The sequence below is a fragment of the Triturus cristatus genome, chromosome 7 (genome assembly GCF_964204655.1).
Source record: "Triturus cristatus chromosome 7, aTriCri1.1, whole genome shotgun sequence".
NCBI classification, from domain to species: Eukaryota; Metazoa; Chordata; class Amphibia; order Caudata; family Salamandridae; genus Triturus; species Triturus cristatus.
The window spans coordinates 656,425,588-656,446,075 of record NC_140590.1 but is presented as its reverse complement, the minus strand read 5'-3'; the positions used below and the strand labels follow the sequence as shown (position 1 = coordinate 656,446,075).

Sequence of the window (20,488 nt, the reverse complement as noted above, 5' to 3'; positions counted from 1 at the left end):
TCATTCTGACGTATATTAATCGTGTGTTGTGCCGCTTCCACAACTGGCTATTTTATGCTTGCAGACTAAATACCTTTCATCAGGTCAAGATGGCCGCCACTTTAGTGTTAGAGGAACGCTGATTTTACGCACATCGGTTTGGTGTCGTGCTGTTTCCAAAACTGGCCGCTTTAATTTTGCGGTGATTTTATTTATAGTTTCTAACGATACATGCAGTTTGTCTTCGGTTTGTGTTTGGAAATGTATTAAATGCTGACTATATTATTGACCTGAGTAAAGGTAGTTTTGATATGGCTGCCGCAACTAACGAGTCGGATTTAAACAAACAAGTTGCTATGGTAACTGCCCACGTGTTTTCCTCACCTGGACCCTTTACGCGTACTATTTAAAGATTGCGTTCCATAGGGTCAGGTTTCCCGCCAGGGTATTGTACCTCTAATCCATTCACTGAAGATTGCGTTTGCTCGTCTTTCCGGCAATTGTCATATTGCGGTAAGTCTCGAATCATGCACCGCCCCGCTTACTAAGGCTTATGCAGGCTCTGTACTTTATAGCTGGGGACACACTTTTCTTTCTCGCTCACTTTTTGAGTTTGATGAGTACGCTTTCCCTTCGTTGGGCGTACTTTGAATTGCATTAATGACCTACCCTGCAATTGGGCCCCCGAGTTATTTATGTGCATTATATACTTTATATGTGCTTTGGATTTTGAAGAAGTGAACTTTGGGGCAGGGGATTTATGAGAAATATATGCTTAAAATATTTTTAACTGTTTGTATGTAGCACCTTTTTTTGGTTTGGACATTTTCCACACTTATCTAGTTTGGTTGTTGCCCGTTCGAAGAAGAAAAAAATTATCTTCTTCTTTCTGTCATTATTTGGATACTCACTGTGCAATACGGTAGGATATCATGCTCAGGCTACCGAAGATAGATGTTTATTTGAGTGTAGTCTTAGAAATCTTAAGAAGCAAAATACTCTTCCTTCATTATTCCCACTTCCCATTGTTTATCTAAAATATACATTCCGGTTTCCTTTTAGAATATTGGGACGCTGCCTATTGCTCACATTCCAAGCACCAAAGGGTGCATGTTTCCTGTGAATGTGGAATCCTTGTGATGTTAACCCATTGGACCTCAGCTCTGTCAGTGATAACGAAGTTCTGGCGTGAATCTGTGAGTTACACGTAGTGTTTTTTTTTTTTTTTTTTATAAACAACTTTTTATTGAGTTGAAAGGATCACTCCTGTAGCAGTACACAGCTTATTCGCCTACAACCCCAGGGGCCGGCAGCTACCACATTCAGCTAACAAAGGGCGAAGGCCCAAACGATCAAGAATACATGCCATGTCCCAGGTATAAGTGCAAATGCAGGTCCAACATGTACAAAGTCTCCCTCCTCCGAAGCTCCACACCCAGTGACAGCCCCAGAGCATACCAGCGGAGACAGACAGTCACAGGGATGGCGCAGGCCAACAACAGGCGCAAAGGATCGCTACATCCCCCGCTGTATGACCCGCTCCCTGTAGGATGCTGGAATCTGAAACCCCCTCGCGACTTCAAAGCCTCGTGTATAGTTACTTTAGTTGCGCCGAGACCCCCGCTCCCTGAAGGGAAGCAATGCCCAGACAAGCCAGCCCCGGGCGGGAGCCCCACCATTCCCACCTCACGTCCAGCCGCCCATGTTCACACATCCAGCATGCAGTGGCGGGGGCATAGGGCGATGAAAGAGCAGCGTACTTCACCAGGGGCCTATAAGGCATGGGGCGGCTTAACCGCTATTGGGCTAGACGCGCCTATATGAAACCGACAATTAGGCATTACAGATTTGACAGCGATAGGGTGATGTACAAGGCCCCCGGGACCATCCCTGAGACCAAGAGTGTCCACAAAGCAACCAACTAACTGAGGGGATAACTGAAATTGGGAGAATAGGAAGGGTATCGGGGGGGGGCCTAGGCGGGGGGGAAATGCTGGAAGCGTCCGTTACACTACCACTAAATGATGAGCGCCGCAGAGTCCTGGCTTTGCAGGGGCAGGGCCCCCTCGCCATTGGGATGAGGGGCAGCAGCCGGCACTCCCTGCCCACCGTCCGACAAGCCCCAGTGACCTCCTGGATCCACAGGGCATACAACATCTTCAAAAAACCTCAGGGCCCGGAGCCGTGGCGGCTGCATTCGAGCATGCTCCAGCCGCCCTAGATGATCCACCAGAGGCGTCCAGAGTTTCCTAAATTGATTATCTCGGAGTTGAAGACGGGCCGTGAGCAACTCCATCGCCACCACATGCCACAAGCGAGTAAACCATACGTTTATGGAGGGTGTCTCCGCCTTTTTCCAGTATAGTGCCACCGTCTGCTTGGCGGCGCATAGCATGTGGAGGCTAAGATGTCGGTCACGCCCCGTCATGGCTCTCGCCGCCGCCGGCCTGAGGCCCAGAACAGCAACCAGCGGATCCGCAGGTAGGGGGTACCCCAAGACCCGTTTGATATGGCTGAGGATCTCTTTCCAAAAAATAGCTATAAGGGGGCAGTTCCACCAGATGTGGATAAAATCTCCCGGCGCCTGAGTACATCGCCAGCAGAGGGGAGACGTCTTAGGGAACATCTTCTGAAGTCGAACCGGGATGTAATACCATTGAGTCATCACCTTATAGGCTGACTCCTGCTGGGGAATGCTGCGTAGAATTTTAGGGATGTCTCTCCACAGCCTCGCCCATTGAGAAGGGGTGATACCCGAGCCAGAGACGGTCTGCCACTTCAATTGGTATAGATGAGGAGCTGGCCGCTGTGCGTGTTGCAACACCCGGTAGATACGTGAGATCAACCCCTTGTATGTGCCAAATGTACGTGCTAGCTGTTCGAACGGTGTGAAAGGGCGAATGGCCGCTTGCGTCAGGGAGGAGCTCTGGATCCAGTGACGAAGCTGGATGTATTGGAACTTGTCGTTCGCCGATATCCCAAATTCGTGTTTGCATTGCGCAAAAGATTTAAAACTACCCCCCCGTGAAGAGGTTCCCGATCGTCCTGCAGCCAGTCTCCGTCCAGTTGGCAAAAAAGGGCGGACGACAGGCTGGTGGAAACTGCGGATTGCGCGCGATTGGGGTGTGGGGGGATGGAAAGGACGTGAGTCCCCTGCGAACCGCCACCTTGTCCCAGATCTCCAGGACTGTTCTGGTGGGGACAGCCATATATGCGCTGCGATGTCGCGCCCCTCGAGGCAGCCAGGCATGGTCCCACAAGGGACGGCAGGTGACTGCCCGGTCCATGTGGAACCACACCTTTTCACTCTCCCACGCCCCCCATTCCAGGACGTATCGGAGATGTGACGCCCAATAGTAGTCAAGCAGGTTCGGGCACGCGAGGCCACCCCTGTCTCGGGGGAGCATCAAGATTGTGTTGGAAAAGCGCGGTTTCTTCCCACCCCATATAAACGCTACTAGCTCACGTTGGAGCCCCTGGATCTGGTGCTCCGGAATCGGTGTCGGCAGCGTTTGGAAGAGGTACAGGATCTTTGGCAAGATAAGACATTTTCACCGTGTTGAGCCTGCCAAGCCAAGAGAGTGGCAAGGCTCTCCACGTGCGTAGGTCCGTCTGAACTGAACCCTTATACTCCTGCCAATTGGCCTGCGTCCAGGTGGCCAGGTCTGGGGTCAGGTTGAGGCCGAGGTAGCGCACCGACTGAGTCGCCCACTGATAGGGGGCGCAGGTCCGAAGCGCCAACAGATCCCCATCCGGGATCGTGATATTGAGGGCCCAGGATTTCGCATGGTTGATTTTGAGCCCGGACGCCCGTTCTAATTCCTGGAGCAGCAGGTGGATCGCCGGCAGGGAACGCAGCGGGTCCGATAGGGTAAGAAGGAGGTCGTCTGCGAAGAGGGCGATCTTGTGCTCCACCCCTCGCAGGGAGATACCCCGTACGTCGGGGGACCGGCGTATCATGATGGCGAGGGGCTCCACCACAAGAGCGAACAGGAGGGGAGACAGGGGGCAGCCCTGTCGGGTACCCCTACAGATGGGAAAGGCCTGCGTAAGCTGACCGTTTACGCACACTCTAGCTACCGGCAAAAGATAGGGAGCCATAATGCGCGCCACCATCTTCGGGCCCAGACCCACCCTCTGTAGCACCGCACGGAGGAACAGCCAGTCCACCCGGTCGAACGCTTTCTCCGCATCAAGCGAGAGCAAGCATGCCGGTATCCCCCAGTGTTTGGCTTTCCCGACGATGTGCGCTATACGGCGTACATTATCTGCCCCTTGACGGTGCTGAATGAACCCCACCTGATCCGGCTCGATAAGATTGGGCATGTGGACACTAAGCCGTTTAGCCAAGAGTTTAGTGTACAGCTTAAGGTCTGTGTTTAGCAATGCGATGGGCCGATAAGAGGAGCAGAGAGTATGATCTTTCCTGGGTTTCGGGATAAGAGCTATTTCCGCCATTGCCATACCAACTCATCGAACGAGTTAAAGAGACGAAGAAGATACGGTTGCAGTTGTGGCCAGAAGGTGCGGTAAAAAGATACCGGCAACCCGTCCGGGCCCGGCGCCTTACCCAACGGAATATCGCGCAAGGCGCCAGCTATTTCCTCCGAGGTGATGGGATCCTCAAGAAGTCCCGACTGGCGCTCGCTTAATGGTTCCCAGACACAGGCACCCATGGTAGAGGCTATCAAGTCCGGCGCTGGAGGGTCAGCGGTATAAAAAGTTGCATAGAAGTCGTGAAACATTTGGAGCTTAGCCGACACTGCGGTGGCCCAGGATCCGTCCGCCCGTTGTAGCTTCGCGATGTGGGCCTTAGCCGCCCGTGCGCGCAGGCGTCTTGCCAACACGGCCCCCACCTTGTCGCCACCCGCATAGTACCGCTGCTTAAGCGCCAGTAAGGCGCGCTCCGCCTTATTCGTTCTGTGGGCTCGGAGTTGGCCTCTAAGGGTAGCCAAACGGCGCTTGTGTGCCATCAATGGACGTTCGTGGTCCATCCTCTCGAGCATTTTGACCTCCCTTTCGAGTTTTTGCTCGTACAATCGAGTCTCCCGTGCTCTCGCTGCCGCGATAGCCGTGAGGGTACCCCGGATAGTAGCCTTGAAGGCGTCCCACAAGAGAGAGAGGGGAGTCCCCGGGAGATCGTTTGCCGCAAAGTATGCTAAAATAGCTGCCTGTATTTCCTCCTTGTCCACTGGGTCCCTGAGAACGTGATCTGGAAACCGCCAGCGGCACGAACGCGGGGGCCAGTGCGGCGCTCGTGGAGACTCAGCTCCACGTGGGCGTGGTCGGAGATGGAGATGTTGGAGTGTGTCGCCGAGATAGTATCCTTGAGCAGGGAGTGGGAGACAAGTAGTAGGTCTATGCGAGAGTAGGAGCGGTGCGCATGTGAATAGTACGTGTAGTCACGCAAGCCTGGGGAGTGGTAGCGCCAGACGTCCACCAAATTGAGGGCACCGAGGGAGCTCTTCACTGCCGCGGACATGGCCCCCACCCCATGAAAGGTTCCCCCACAACGATCCAGCTCCGCATCCCATACCAAGTTGAAGTCACCCCCAACTATGAGGTCTGTAGTTACCTGCTCCAAGTGGTCCCTGATCAGCCTGCGTAAGAAAAGATCCTGACCCTGATTGGGAGCAAAAAGGTTGCATAGGGTGAGTGTGCGGTGTCCCCTCCTGACCTCGACCTTCAAGAACCTACCCTCACTGTCACGAAGCACCTTAGAAACCCCTGGGTCGATTCCCGCCCGGCAGAGAATAGCCACCCCTGCCGTTTTAGTGGTCGCCGAGGCCCAGAACTGCCTAGGATAACGAGGGTGCGCCATACGGGTCACATCAGCCTTAAGGAGGTGGGTCTCCTGGAGGAAAATTATGTCAGGGTTCTGGAGTAGGAGGTACCGCCACACTTGGCGACGCTTATTGGGCGAGTTAAGCCCCTTCACATTAAGGGAAAGGACCTTCCAGCACGGCTCAGCAGTCATAGTCCCAGATCCACCAGGCATGCAATGACCCTCTGTTAGACCTGTCAGCCCTTTGGGTGGTCCCTCCTCATCATTATTTATTTTGTCCCTTTTGGGAACCACCAGACTTTTTAGTGTTGATGCAGGGTCAGGGAGCCATTTTCCCTACCCCTGGAACTTCTGTCTGAGGGCCTGAGACACAAAATGGTGGCCACCCATTGTCACCTGTGACATCATCAGAACCCACTGGAGATTTCTAGAACCTTCCGTAACATTCTGGAACCCTGTGACAGAGGGAGGCAGTTTAGAATGTTGGGAGGCCATCTCAGAGTGGCAGTTGGCATCTGACTGGAGAGGAGAGAGGACAGAGATAGAAGGAGGTCGGAGTGAGGCAGCAGGGGTGGAAACCAGTGCTTGGAGTGGGGTCCAGAAACCCACCCTTGATGCTAGTCCCTACTGACCAAGCCCAGCCTAAAGCCCTGTGTGGGATCAAGATCAGAAGAACCATCTTAAAGGACTGAATATTTGGAACAGGCCTTAAAGAAGAAGAACAGCAAGCTCCTGACCTGTTCAGCAGTGTCCTCCTGGAGTCCTGACGTCGAGAAGCCTGGAGACCTGGGGCCGGAGGTAGAGAAGCGGCGCTGACAGAAAGCAGACGTCGTACCCGGAGCCGCCAGAGGTCGAGTGAGGGCGCTGACGGAGGTCGTGGAGAGGCACCGGAGGTCGAGTAAGGAGTCACCCGAGGTCGAGTGAGGGCGCCGACGGAAGTCGTGGAGAGGCGCCGGAGGTCGAGTCGGGAATCACCTGAGGTCGAGGTGAGGCGTCGACGGGGGAGTGAAGTCCGCCCACCGGAGTCGCCGGAGACTGAGGTGAAGCGCGCCGGAGGTCGGGAGTGGAGATCGCACTCTGGAGTCGCCGGAGACTGAGGTGAAGCGCGCCGGAGGTCGGGAGTGGAGATCGCACTCCGGAGACACCCGGAAGCGGGGAGACCGTGTCCCTGCGACGCCGGAAGGCGACATCGAGTCGAGACCGCCCAGCGACATCGAGTCGAGACCGCCCAGCGACATCAAGCCGAGGCCGCCCAGCGACATCGAGTCGAGACCGCCCAGCGACATCGAGTCGAGACCGCCCAGCGACATCGAGTCGAGACCGCCCAGCGACATCGAGTCGAGACCGCCCAGCGTCATCGAGTCGAGGCCGCCCAACGACATCGATCCGGAGCCGCCTCACAGCGTCGACACGGTGCCGAGCGGAGCCGATCATCGTGAAAAGGGCAGTAAGTGGTAGAGGGGGCGTCTAAGGCCCTGTGGAGCCCTAAAAGACCATTCTAGGGGCTAAAGGGGTGCTAGAACCAGCCTGAGAGTGCCAGGGGCGAACTGAGACTGGTACAGTGACCTCCATAAAGGGTTGTGTGGTTTGGAGGGCCAGATCTTTAGATTACTCTTGTTCTGCCTCAGCTTAGGCCCCAGCCTTGATCAATCTAGGTGGGACACCCCCATGCCATTCCAGTGTCCTTAAGTTGTGTATGGGCAAAGTAAGACCAAGTGACCTCATGTAAATGATTTGAACTGTAACTGTCATTGATTGTGTTACCTTATTTATTGAAGGTGCTCTATTTATTGTCATCCACTAATTTATTCCTGCACTGTATTTATTGTCTGACTGTATTTATTTGCCATCCGTATTTATTGTATCTCTATTTATTCCTTGCTTATTTATGACCTGAACCTATTTATTGAAATTCCAATGTAGTATTATTTATTTGACCTGCTCTTTGAAGGAAAATCTTATTGTCTTGTATTTATGTAATGAATCCTGCAACTAAGAGAAAATAAGATAAAGACATATATATTTTCAACTTGACTTGCATACTTTTTACGGTGTAGTGTCGTTTTTGGAACGGATGAACGCATGGTTATTGTGAGGGTGTGACGTACACTTAACACGGTGCCTGACCCCCAACCGCTCGAGCCAAGCTACCACTGTGCTGGGAACCTGGTGACTGCTAACCCGGTTGCCCGGTTTCCAACACCCTCCCATACTTCCATGCGCCAGCACGCCCCCTCCGCCAAGAGGGCACCAAGGATGGAGAAAGATAAAGGGACGGGAAGAACCAAGGAAAACCACACAAATTCCTAACCGGCCAACAAGGCCAACGTGTCCTATTCCAGTCTATGGAGTAGCCAGGCCTCGCGGCACATGCTGTCCCAGAGATGTCACTCTCCCATGGCTAGGCGTGGGGGTTTGTCATCGCCCGACCATGAGACCACAGCACCAAGAGCCCGCTCCGGGCCACCGCCTCTCCTGTATGGATGTCGTGTCGTGTCGAAAAGCCGGCCCAGTCGCACCACCCCAGCGGAGCGCCAGAAACAGGAAAGGTTGAGCCAACAAAGCCGCCTCCGGCCCAGAAGTTCGGGAGCACTCACAGTTGAAATGCCAACATCCCGTGGAGTTGAGCACCCCAAGGGGTCTCATTTGAGGGGCGAAACCTGCGAGCCCATCAGCGGCGAGCCGCCCTCTAGGGATTTGATGTGCTTGATAATGTCTTGCTTGTCCCTTGATGTTCTGCTGCCATCCGGAGAGGAAGGGTGCCGGGAACGGCGCACTGTGGACCATTGCGGTTTCGGAGGGGCTCTACGAGCAGCAGCAGGGCGCCGCGCCGGACTGGCCGACGGGGAGTCCGGGAGCTGGAGCAGCTGGGCCGCCTCCCGATATGAGCGGAGCACTCGGCGCTTGGATTCCCACTGGAAGACGAGGGCGAAGGGATGGCCCCACTGGTAGCGGATATTAAGCTCCCGCAGCTTGTCCGTAACGGGCCGAAAGTCCCTGCGGCGTCGGAGGGTCGTGGAGGCCAGGTCTTGGAACAGCTGCACAGGCGTGCCTTTATATAGGATTTCAGGTTTGTCTCTGGCTGCTTTGAGTATCGCTTCCTTCTCTACAAAGAAATGGACCCTCGTCAGAATGTCAGGGATGAGTCCAGGTCTCCCAGGCGGCCCGAGACCCTGTGCGCTCGGTCCAGGGCTGGCGGCGAAGCATCATCGTCCCCGCGAATCTCCTGGAGCAGGTCCGCCACGAATGTCATTATATCCTCCCCTTCGGCCCCAATCGGAACACCCCTGATGCGAATGTTGTTTCGGCGCCCCCTGTTTTCCAAATCCTCCTGTTTGATCTGGAGCTCGACATGCTGTTCCTCTAGGGTCGCCAATCGCTGCCATAGGTGTTCCTAGTCCTCCGTGCGGGCATCCAGGGTTTTTTCCATGTCATCCACGCGATCACCCAGGTCTCCCACCTCTTTCTGAAGGTCCTTGACGCAGGCCTGGACTTTAGTGCGAAGGGACTCAATCTCCGTCTTGAGTTCCTGCATAAATAGCGCCATGAAGGACTGAGTGACCAGCTCCGCGGAGGTGCCCCCTCCCGATGGGGTAGCGCCCGTCTTTCCCCATAGGTCGGCGACTGAAGTATCCTTGGAGGTCGCCGGAGACTCCTTCCCGGGCTTCGTGCGAGTCATGCTGCAAACCTGCCCGTGCCAGCCCTCTCCGAAAAAGCCAAGTCCCCCGGCAGGTAGGCCGCCCCCAGGCGATCACCGCCGAGCGCGCAGGGTCGAGCAGGGGGCCAGATGCTCCGGATCAGCAACCTCTCGCCCTCAGGGGCCCCTCCACGAGCCACCACCTCACACTCCCTAGGCGGCGGAGTCTCCGCAGTGCTTTGCGTTCGATCCGCCACAGGTCCCCAAAGCCTGCACTGGTGCTCCAGCTCCCGGTCCAGTCTAGCCAAGGGCCCCACAGCATCCCATGGCCGCTAGTCCTCTCACCCGTGGGCGCGAAGTCCCTGCGTGGGAGGCCCCGGCTCAAGCAAGACGACCAGCAGTCTAGGGGCCCGCAGACCTCCCCCCGGAACAACTCACTGTGCACAAGCTGGCGTCGTTTTGAGGCTCCGTCGCCGGTTCTCCACGGGCTCCTGCCCCAGTCAGTCGAGCTAGTCGCGAGGCCCAGCGCGGGCGAACAGGCAGCCGCAGGACTCTTCTCGGGTCCCCAGCGCTGACCAAGGGCCCCAACGAGCGCGCAGAAGGCCTCCAGTGATCACAGGGGCAGCCCCGCGGCCAGCCGCAGACGACACAGGCCGGAGCTCCAGGACACGGTTCCCCACCAGTCCAGGGTCCGATGCAGTCTCCCAGCAGGCCCCCAGTCTCCAGCCGCCAGTCTCGGGGCCCCTATCCGCGCCCCCGAAGGTGCTCCATGGGCCGCCACACCACCGGGTCCTAGCTGCTGCAAGAGGCCAAAATGGCGGCACTGCTCCCGGCACTCCACACAGTCTTGCCCCGAACCTCCAATCCCCGGGGGCGATGCAGGCAAGGCAGCCGATCGCTACTCCAGGCCCCAGAGGCCCCAGGGGTCCCAAGAGTCACCAGTGAACCAGCAGGGGGCTCCCGGGCTCCCAGAGACACGGGCCCGCCACCTCACCGAGTTCTCCTCAGGGGCCGACCTCGCCACCAAACTCCAGCCGCTCTCGTCACAGGAAATGCCGGCCAGGCCCTCCTCTGCACCGGTCAACTGCTCCGGCTGAGCAGCCCCGTCCGAAGCCCACAGCCGGAATCACCTCACGAGCACCGGACCCCGTCTCACCTCCGTAGTCGCCGACACGGCGGGTCCGGCCGCCGCACCACTGCCCGTCGTCTATCCGGTCCGCGCCCCCAGCAGTCCTCCAGGAAGGAAGGCCAGGCCGGAGGTAGATGGCGGCCGCTACTCCACCCACGAGGACCCCGAGACCGGTATCCCAGGCGGTCCGGGGGCCGCGACACCCCAGGGCAGCTCCGATGAGATGAAAGGGCAGCTCCGATGGAATCCGCCCGGCCCCCCGGGCCTCCGATCTCTCCCCTACCACAGATGTCGGGCGCCAGAAGCTTCAAACGAGTGGCGGGCAAAATGGCGGGCAGGACAGCAATCTCCGGGCCCTCGCCACTGCAGAGTCTCGAGCCCTCCGCTGTCCCAGATCTCCTCCGATCTCCTCGCCGGGTGCCCCTCGCATTCAGCCCCACACGGGTGTCGACCTGAGCCCAGTCGCTGCCGCAGAACCGCTTTAAGAAAGCAGATGATCACAGCGGCGGCCCGGAGCTAAAGCGGCGCACGTCTCACTCCATTCCTGGCGAGACCAGGCCCCACGTAGTGTTTTTGATACACATATATTATTGTGGCAGCACTCATCTTTTTGGTTTTCTGAGATTCTAGATTTATCATTAATGTTAGGTGCCCTCTCTGATTGTGTCTTCACTATAGAGCTGATTGGACGGAACGCTGCCTTTCAGTTTGAAATTACTTAAGATTGGTGAACACTCTTGAAGATACTTCCTTCTATGAACGTTGTCATATTTCTGTGGTAGGTTAGACCCCCCCTCTCTTTCTTTTTTGTTTATTCTTGTTTAACTTCTCTTTCCTTTACGTTTTTTTCTTACCCTATTACACTACCTTTATATTTGGCTTGGTTTGGTTTAGTCATTAACATAATTTATCTTTCTTTCGTTTGGCCCCTTAAGATATATATAATTATATAATGTACTTAAAAATGTAAATATATATATATATATATAAAAATAAAAAAATATATTTAGGACTCTTCATCAAACATAATGTAATGTATGGAATTTTTTGTTTGAAAGTCCAAAATAGGAAAACTGTTGCTACTTTTTGTCCAGTATACAATGTCGTTTTGTCTGTTTGCCGTTTTTTTATATATGTATAAGTGTCTTTTTATATATATATAAGTGCCTTTTTATATATGTATTTGTATTTTTATATGTGTGATATTTATATGTACTTTTCTACTTATGATTAACAGCCCCGAAGAAGTCCTTGTTCAGGACGAAACGCGTCGGCTGGTCTTTCTGTAGAGAAATGAAAATAAAATGAATATAAAAATTGATTTCTGAAGAAAATTTATAACCACGTATGAATTGTGTGATTTTGAGCTCCTCGTGTGGTGCACCTCTCTTTTGTTGTTAATTATATTGATTCCTAAGCGAATAAGCATTGTAACAGTGGGTGCTATTGAGTGTGCACACGATTTTCCCTTAAATAGAGGGTTAGTACAGGGAGAGTTATATGAGGTTAGGTGCTGGTCGATTGAAGGCTCCACTGTTATTATTTGTTTAACATGTCAAACTACTAGCCATAAGTAGTAGGTAGCCACAATGCTTTCCCATTGTATGTAAACACTGAATGCTGTGTAAACTGCTCTCATTCAAAAGACTGTCTCCTGCACAGTGTCTTCTGAATTGCTATGTTGTTTACATGCCAGGCAAGGCTTTCTCTACAAACATTGCCAAATCTAAGGTCATGTGCTTTGGCACAGAGTTAATCCATGAAAGTCAATTGATAGCCATGAAAAGCTATATCATTTCTTTTATCGCTGAGGTGAATTCAATGACAAACTGGTTTAAAGTCTTATGCAGTTAAACAGCGATTACTGGAGGTACAAACAAGACAGGTCATTTTGATATTTTCTACATACTTTGGGGGACTACAAATGAAACCTTTGCTTATGTTCTATTGCTGCACATACGCAAAGCAAAGATGTGTTGTTATTTCAACACAGGTAAGTGAAATTTGGCCTCACTGTGATTCTGTGAGGGCACAACATAAACAAGAGAAATTTCTCCGTAGTCTGCTGGCCCTGCTCCAACCTGCTTGGCATAAACTGAAATGGAGACAGATTATGTGAATGCCAATGTATTGAAATATCCAAAAAAGAAGCAGAGAAGTCTGGGTAGTTCCTAAGTTTAAGTGAAGAGCAGCTCCTGTATACAGCACCCTACAACACCAGCGACACTCTGAATCTGCTCACCTCAAATGCCTCTTTTTTAGCAAAATTTGTATGCATAGGATTAGCACAGTGCCATCCATGCAGAGTTAGAAACGGACAGTCTTTTTCCATTTCTACAGCAAAGTCTTCGCTCCTTTCTAGCCTTACATGGATGGCAATGTGTTAATCCTATGCTGTAGTAGGGTGCTCTATAAAGGAGCTGCTATCCACCTAAACTTGGGAACTACGTTGAGTTCTCTGCTTCTTTTTTGCATAATTTATGTGGCAACTGAAAGGGTAATGTTTTGATACAACGTTTCTGAGTTGCGAGAGTCAGACCGCGCAACGAGAGACCCTTTATGGCAAGTGGAAGTGCCTATGGACCTACGTTGCATGAATTTGTATTTGATACATTGGCTTCGAGTGCGGAAGAGTGTATCGCTAGGGAACAGGCAGCACAGGACTTCTTTAGGGAGAGAGGCTCGGGCAACATATCAGAAACTGGAACAAGCACTACAGGGGGTGCGAAAACGAGTCTACGGCATAATTTACAATTATTGGAAATGAGAGCTGTCACATGGGTGGAAGAGTGCTACCCTTAAAAAGTATGTTGAAGTTGGAAGAGTACCCCGAGGCCGCCATATAATGTTCTCATACGTCAACGTATGAGAACCTCTACCCGGATCTCCAAAAAGAATGGGCAAAACATATTGCCTATAGCTTTCAGGTAATGCTAAAGAGCGTTCTAAAATATGCCGACATTGAAAGACAAGGACCCTTGTTCAAAATAAAGGAACTAAGTGATATAATAGATAAGGATGATGCCAAAGAAAAGGTATCCACAGTGCTTAATTTGTAAAATATTAGGTCCAGGTGCTCAATTATTTTTAGAAGGCCACACCCACTTCCTCGTACTCCACCCACTCCCGCGGCTCCACACACTTCCTCCACTGGCACCACCCACTTACTCTATTGACTCCACCCAAATCCTCAAATGGCCAATCTGAAAGCCAGATGTAATACCCGACCTGAATTTCTGCAAGGGAGCCTTCCTTAAGTAAGATTTTGATAGGAGGTTCCCCCTGTCCCAGAGAAAATTTTGAAAAGAACGAATGCAAAAGTGCATTTAAAGCACTATTTTGAAATAAATTGGCTAAAACGACTAATGCAACTTCTGCAGCGCACACAGTGGTTAGGGTTGACTTTACTAATTACAATGTATTTCTACTCAAACAAACCCTTTTTAGTAAAATTAGGATAGTTAAAGACTGGGGAAAATCATAACTTTCTAACCTGTACCATGCTGGTTGCATGTAGTGCTTTGATGGCAGTTCATAGCTCAATGTGCTAGGTTATATTTTATGAACTGCACAGTAATAAAAGGATCTATGTGACAAAAGCAGCATCCCACAGAGCAGTGTTGGTGTCTGTTGATAAACTCTACCATGAAACGTATGCTTGCTAGGAGTGTCTTCCACACTCTGGTGTGAATGGCTGTTTGGATTTTCTGAAGTCACTCATAACGAACAGTCTCATGAACAATTTCCCTACAGGTAAGGTTCATTCTCAGATGTGTTATATAAATTCTGCCTGATGCAAAGAATGTGTACCATGGAGATTACAGAACAGTATTTCATGTGCAATGCCCTGGAGAGTTAGATCAGAATTCAGCACTATTGCGGATCGACTGGTGTTGCGAGGACAGACAATTTAGATGCCTGCCTTACTGCAAGGAGCGTAATTGTGCTGACACACCAAGTATATCAAGGTGTTGTTAAAATAAAGAATACTTTAATAGAGAATGTGCGGTTACCTTGCAAGGAGCGGATGCGGGAGAAGGCCATGTGGAGCTGCTGGCTGTGCCAGTTAACTAATGTTGCGGAGCAACCGGCCCCAGCTCACTGAAGAACCATGTAACATAATAGCTGCCAAGGTTTCAGATTGCAATGAGTGGCATTTTCATAATTTCAGTGCAATTATGAGTGACAATTCAACAACTATGAGTGACACTTTCTCGTGAGCAAAATCAAGCAAAGACGACGAGGGAAACATATATCCGAAAAGTACACCCATTTGAGCAATGAGATGGTCTTTATTTTTATTTTTTTTGTGTTGAAATTTTTTATTGAGTTTTTATAAGACGAATACATCAGAGCATATACAACAATAAATAAAGAGAAAATAAATTCATGTTGAAAGGAATCGTGGAAAAAGATATTGATGAATAAATACGATATAAATATGCATTTAAATAAATAAATACTAGTTAATCCAACAATGAGATCAAAACACAGAATGAAATGTAATAAAAATAAGCTATAGGGAAAGAAGAGGGGAAAGACCAAAAAGAATAAAAAAGTGCTGAAAATATAATAAATAAAACGAAGAAGAGGTAATTGGATCAAGGCAGAAGAACACAACAACGGATGAAGCAAAGGATGGAAAAAACAAAGAGAAGAGAAAAAACAAAGGACAGAAAGAGTGAAAGCTGATTAATGTATTTGGGTAGGAGTGGAGGCCGGAGGATCAGCAGCATTTGAGTTAAGAAATGGAGACCAAATTCGGAGAAAAATGTCAGTTTGGTCCTGAAGATTATAAATTGTGCGTTCATGGGAGGCAGTTTGCATCATTGCCACCAACCAATCCTCCTGAGAGGGAGGTAAAGTTGATTTCCAATAACGCAGTATACATATTTTGGCAGTAGCAAGTGAGGTATGGAAGAGGCGGAGTTGTGTTTCGTGAGCTTTGGGGAGTGACGTAGATCATGCAAGAGAATGTTAGTTGATGTAAGTGGCAATTTTAGGGGCATAGTGGAGTTCAAAGTAGCACCAATAAAAGTCCAATAGGATTGGATACTAGGACATTCACAAATGATATGAGTAATATCACAACCTGAATTGGAGCATCTCCAGCAATTAGAATGAGAGAGAAGGCCAGCTTGGTGTAATTTGACAGGAGACCAATGCCAATCATGCAGAATTTTGAAAAGACAAAATTTGAGTCTTGATTCTCGAGCTCCCTTATTTAAACTCTCCAGAAGCAAATCCCATTCATTATCGGAAAAGGATACTGAGAGGCGAGATTGCCATTTACGCTGAAGATCGTGTGAAAGAGATTTAGAAAAAAGATGAGACGAAAATTTTTTGTATATACCAGAAGTAACACCCTTAAATTTCCCCCAGATGTGCAAATAGGATAATATAGGGGAATCTTGCAGGAGCCATGGTGATGATCCCATATGGGACTTCAAACATTGTTGAAGTTGAAGGTATTTGGAAGAATGATGAAGGGGAAGATCAAATTCTACACTAAGCTGAGAGAATGGCTTAAAATCCCCATCATGCAGAAGTTGATCCGGACAGAGGATACCTGCAGCTCGCCATTCAGGCCAGGATAACATATGACCATTAATACGGATCCCCGAATTATTCCATAGGGGAGCTTTAACATGGATTCTTGAGTTTGAGCCTAATAATCTATGACTTCTCTGCCAGGATTTATGCATGGCAGATAATATCGGATTTTTTGGGTCAAGACGGCTAGTGCCACTACCATACAGAGGAGAAAGATTCGATTCTGAGGATAGGAGATGTCGTTCTATTTGAACCCATTGTGGTAAATCTTTGATACCAGGTAAAAAATATGAGATTTGGGAAATATGTAACGCCAAAGAGTAGTGTTCAATAGATGGAAGGCCAATTCCGCCAGATAACTGGTGAGCCTTTAATTTAGTAATAGCAAGGTGAGGCTTAGCAGTACCCCAAATGAAAGTTTTAATCTGGGCATCTACTGATCGAAGTAAAGATAAGGGGATCTGCAGGGGAAGCATACCTAAAATGTATATAAATCTCGGAAGGGTAACCATTTTAACAGCCTGAGTTCTGCCCCAAAGCGAAAGACCCAAAGCCTTCCATTTATCAAAATCCCGTTGCATTTGGGATATAAGAGGAGATAAATTATCTGCAACCATGTCTTGCAATCCTTTATTAATGAGGACACCCAAGTATTTAAGGCGTGAAGGCTGCCAGTGAAAAGGAAATCCAGAAATGGCGGCTTTTGTGGTACCGTTAGAGATGGGTAAAGCCTCACTCTTGTCCCAATTAATCTTGTAACCTGAAAAAGAAGAGAAATCATTAATAATGTGAAGAAGAGAAGGAATCGACCGGGGAAGACGAGTAAGGGTGAGTAAAATATCATCAGCATACAAGTATATTTTAGAATGTCCAATTGGGAGGGGGACACCAGAGACCTCATCAGATTGACGAATGGTAGCAGCCAAAGGTTCCATAGCCAGAAGAAACAGAAGGGGGGATAGTGGACAACCTTGGCGTGTCCCTCTCTTAATCGTAAAGGTGTCAGATAGAAACCCACCACAATTTACCTGAGCAGAAGGGTGATCGTATAGTAAGTGTACCTTATCAATAAATTTCGTACCTAAACCGAATCTCTCCATGACCTTGAAGAGATAATTCCATTCGATGCGGTCGAACGCTTTTTCTGCGTCAAGTGAGAGGGCTAACGCATCTTCCGTAAGATGTTGAGCCGACCATAGTGCATGGGCCAGAGAACGCAGATGGTTCCGGGAGGAACGGCCCGGTACAAAGCCTACTTGAGAATGGTGTATCAAAGAAGGCAAGACTTTACGCAAACGCGATGCAAGAATGCTGGCCAAGATTTTAATATCGGAGTTCAATAGAGAAATGGGACGATAACTACTGCAAAGCTGGGGATCTTTACCTGGCTTTGGAAGCACAACAATAATAGCCTTGTTAGAGAGGGGTCCTAGTGAAGATGCACTGTCCGCCTACTGGAATACGGCATGTAGAGTGTCAATAATATTGTGACCTGCCCATCGATAAAATTCAGGAGGAAATCCATCCTCTCCAGGGGCCTTGTGGTAAGGCAGGGCAGCAACCGCACCAGAAACCTCATCCCTGGTTATTTCACCCTCGAGAATGGCTCTGCCATCCGCCGAAAGAGAAGGAAGATGCACTTTTGCAAGAAATGCTGTCATTTTATCCGAATCCATTCGATTATCGGAGGTATAAAGAGATTCGTAAAAGGAGGCGAACTCATTAACAATGTCTTGAGGCTTTGTGCACAAGTGTCCTTGCGCAGATCTAATGGCCGGAATGGCCATAGACGCCTCCCTCTGACGCAGCTGTGCGGCTAATAACCTTCCCGCCTTTTCCCCTTGCTCGTAATGTCGACCTTTCATTTTCTGTAAAGCGTATTCTGCTTTAGATGTAAAAAGACTATTTAAGGCCATTCGGGCTTGCTCGAGTAATTTACGATTTTGTAAGGACGGAGATGTGGTGTACAGGCGAGAATAATTTTGTATGTCATATTCGAGCTCACCTTGTCTCTTTGCATTTTGCTTATTAGCAATTGCTGCATCACGCATTAATTGTCCCCTCAAAGTAGCCTTCGCCGCAGCCCAAAGAGTCCTGCTAGAGGTCACAGACCCCTGATTAGTAGAAAGATAATCTTGAAGGTGTGATTGCAGTTGGGACTTACCAGTAGGAGTCCTGTGGCATTGGATATTCATTCGCCAGGGCTTACGTCCAGGCCTAGAAAGACCCAGATCAAGGGAAAGGAGAACCGGAGAGTGATCAGACAAGGCCACTTCCAGGATGCAGGAATCTGTAACCAATTGAACTGTGCTATGTGAGATGAGGAAATAATCAAGACGAGAAAAGGTACCATGAGCCGATGAAAAGAAAGTATATTCCTTATCCGTTGGATGGCTGAAACGCCAATGGTCAACCAATCCAATATCTGATATGATGTCCCCTAACAAAGCTCTGTCTGACGCATTGCCCCTATCTAATGGGCCAGTTTTGTCTAGAATGGAGTCTTGCGTTACATTCCAGTCTCCGCCAATCAAATATTGCGATGCATTAATTTCGAGCAGCAGGCGGGATAATTGAAGAAAGAATGTTTTTTTGGTACCCGTAGGGGCATAAACAGACCCTACACAAATGTGAGACTCTCCAATTTTAAGTTTAGCAAATACATAACGGCCATTTACATCTGACCATGTTTTAGAGACAGTGACCGGAAGGGATTTGCGAAGAAGGATTGCTACTCCACACTTGCGGAGGGGGCCTGCGTCTGTGGAATCGTCTTGTTGGACACTGCTATGGATAACCTTGCCCACCCAGTCTCTACAAAGTTTATCTGATTCTAGAGCATCCAAATGGGTCTCTTGAAGCAAGGCCACATCTACATGTTTAGTCTGGAGATAGGAGAGTACTTTCTTCCGTTTTATGTAATGGGTGAGGCCATGTACATTCCAAGTAATTGCATTAAGAGAATGTGCCTGTGCCATATTAGAATAGAGCAAAAATCAGAAACAGAAGAATGAAGCACAAAACAACGTGTTGAACCAGACAAAGAAAAAAGGGAAAGGAAATGACAAAAGGAAAAGGAAATAACAAAAAGAGGGGGAAACAGAAAGAAAATAAGTGTAAACGATACTCTGATTTAGGTGGGATACATAAAGGAAACAGTAAAAGACGTAATGAAGAAAGGAGATGAGATTTAGAAAAGCAATACAGTAATAGAGAAAACTATAAAATATTGAATAGTAGCAAGTAGAGAACAAGAAACCGTAGACTGTTATCCGCGGGTTTGGGCGCACTAGAGCGCCGCCGCGGGACAAGACCCCACAGAAAGAGAGAAACAGTTAGGAATGTGTTAATAATATAGAAGGGAAGCCCAGAAGAGCATTGTAAAAGAGAACAGAAGAAAAGTAGAAAAAGCAAAATAGAAATTGAGAAGCGACATTACGTAAGAAGAGGAATCTAACAATAATTAGATGTGAGGTAACCTAAGAGCATAAGGCATATCATACGCATATCAAAAGAGACTAGACCAATATGCATGCGAGCAAATAGAATAATACAGCTATAATCAAACAATTAGGCGCCAAGGCACCCAAGTTACTGCAAAACCAGTTAACAATATGCAATAAATTGTAACATGGAGAGCAATAAATACAGGAAGAAAAGAATAACATTATAAAGCAAAGAGTAACAGAAGGCAAAGTGAAAGGGAAAGGAAATAAGGTAAGAAGCGAGTGAGAAAGAGATGAAAAAAGGCAATCAAATATTATAAGAACAGCAAAATATGTCAAAAATATAGTGATGAATTAACAATAGAAACAAGACTCGCAAGGAAAAGGAGTCTACAGTTAACTGCCAATAGGACTGGTGATAACTATTTCCACAGGAGGAAGAATTATTCAGTCCGCATCTGAAGGAGTTTTAAGAGGAGAACGGGACTTATCTCTTTGCAAGTCTTGTGGGAATGCAGCGGCCGAAACCGATTGTAATGCAGATTTCCTATCCTCTTGAGAGCGATGAAGTCGTTCAAGATCCCTACCCCGAGGTCGAGGGCTACTGGGAGGGCGCCTGCTACGATCTGACATTGGAGTAGAAGACTTAGAGGGTGAATGGGACGGGATTTGCTGTGAAGAGGTAGTGAGAACCTCCATATCTTGAGGTTGAAGGCAGTCCAAAAATTGCTGTAGATGTTCTGGATCAAAAAAGTCCTTAGAGACTCCATCTTTGGTAACGCGAAAACGTGCAGGTTCAAATAGACCATACTTGATGTCTAACTGACGTAATTGAGGTCGCATGGAGAGAAAGGCCTTCCGCCGCTCATTGGTTTCTTTGGAGAAATCGGCTGCCATATGGATGCGGTGGCCTTCGAAAGAGAAGGAACCTTGAAGCCGAGCAGCAGACAGTAATTGTC

At 49.3% G+C, this 20,488-nt stretch overlaps 1 protein-coding gene and 2 long non-coding RNA genes across 12 annotated transcripts in view; 2 read left to right on the top strand and 1 right to left on the bottom strand.

Annotated features, from left to right (window-relative positions):
- Window positions 1–20,488, bottom strand: part of ARSG (arylsulfatase G) — a 1,970,563-nt gene that overhangs the window by 1,379,864 nt on the left and 570,211 nt on the right. The window lies entirely within an intron of this gene.
- The window catches only part of LOC146810300 (uncharacterized), an 81,552-nt gene that overhangs the window by 293 nt on the left and 60,771 nt on the right, over window positions 1–20,488 (top strand). The gene's annotated exons all lie outside the window — the stretch shown is intronic.
- Window positions 366–11,807, top strand: LOC146810301 (uncharacterized). Its single transcript, XR_014966575.1, has 4 exons — window positions 366–492; window positions 1,042–1,175; window positions 11,209–11,308; window positions 11,768–11,807. It is a non-coding gene; the product is annotated as an uncharacterized LOC146810301 (long non-coding RNA).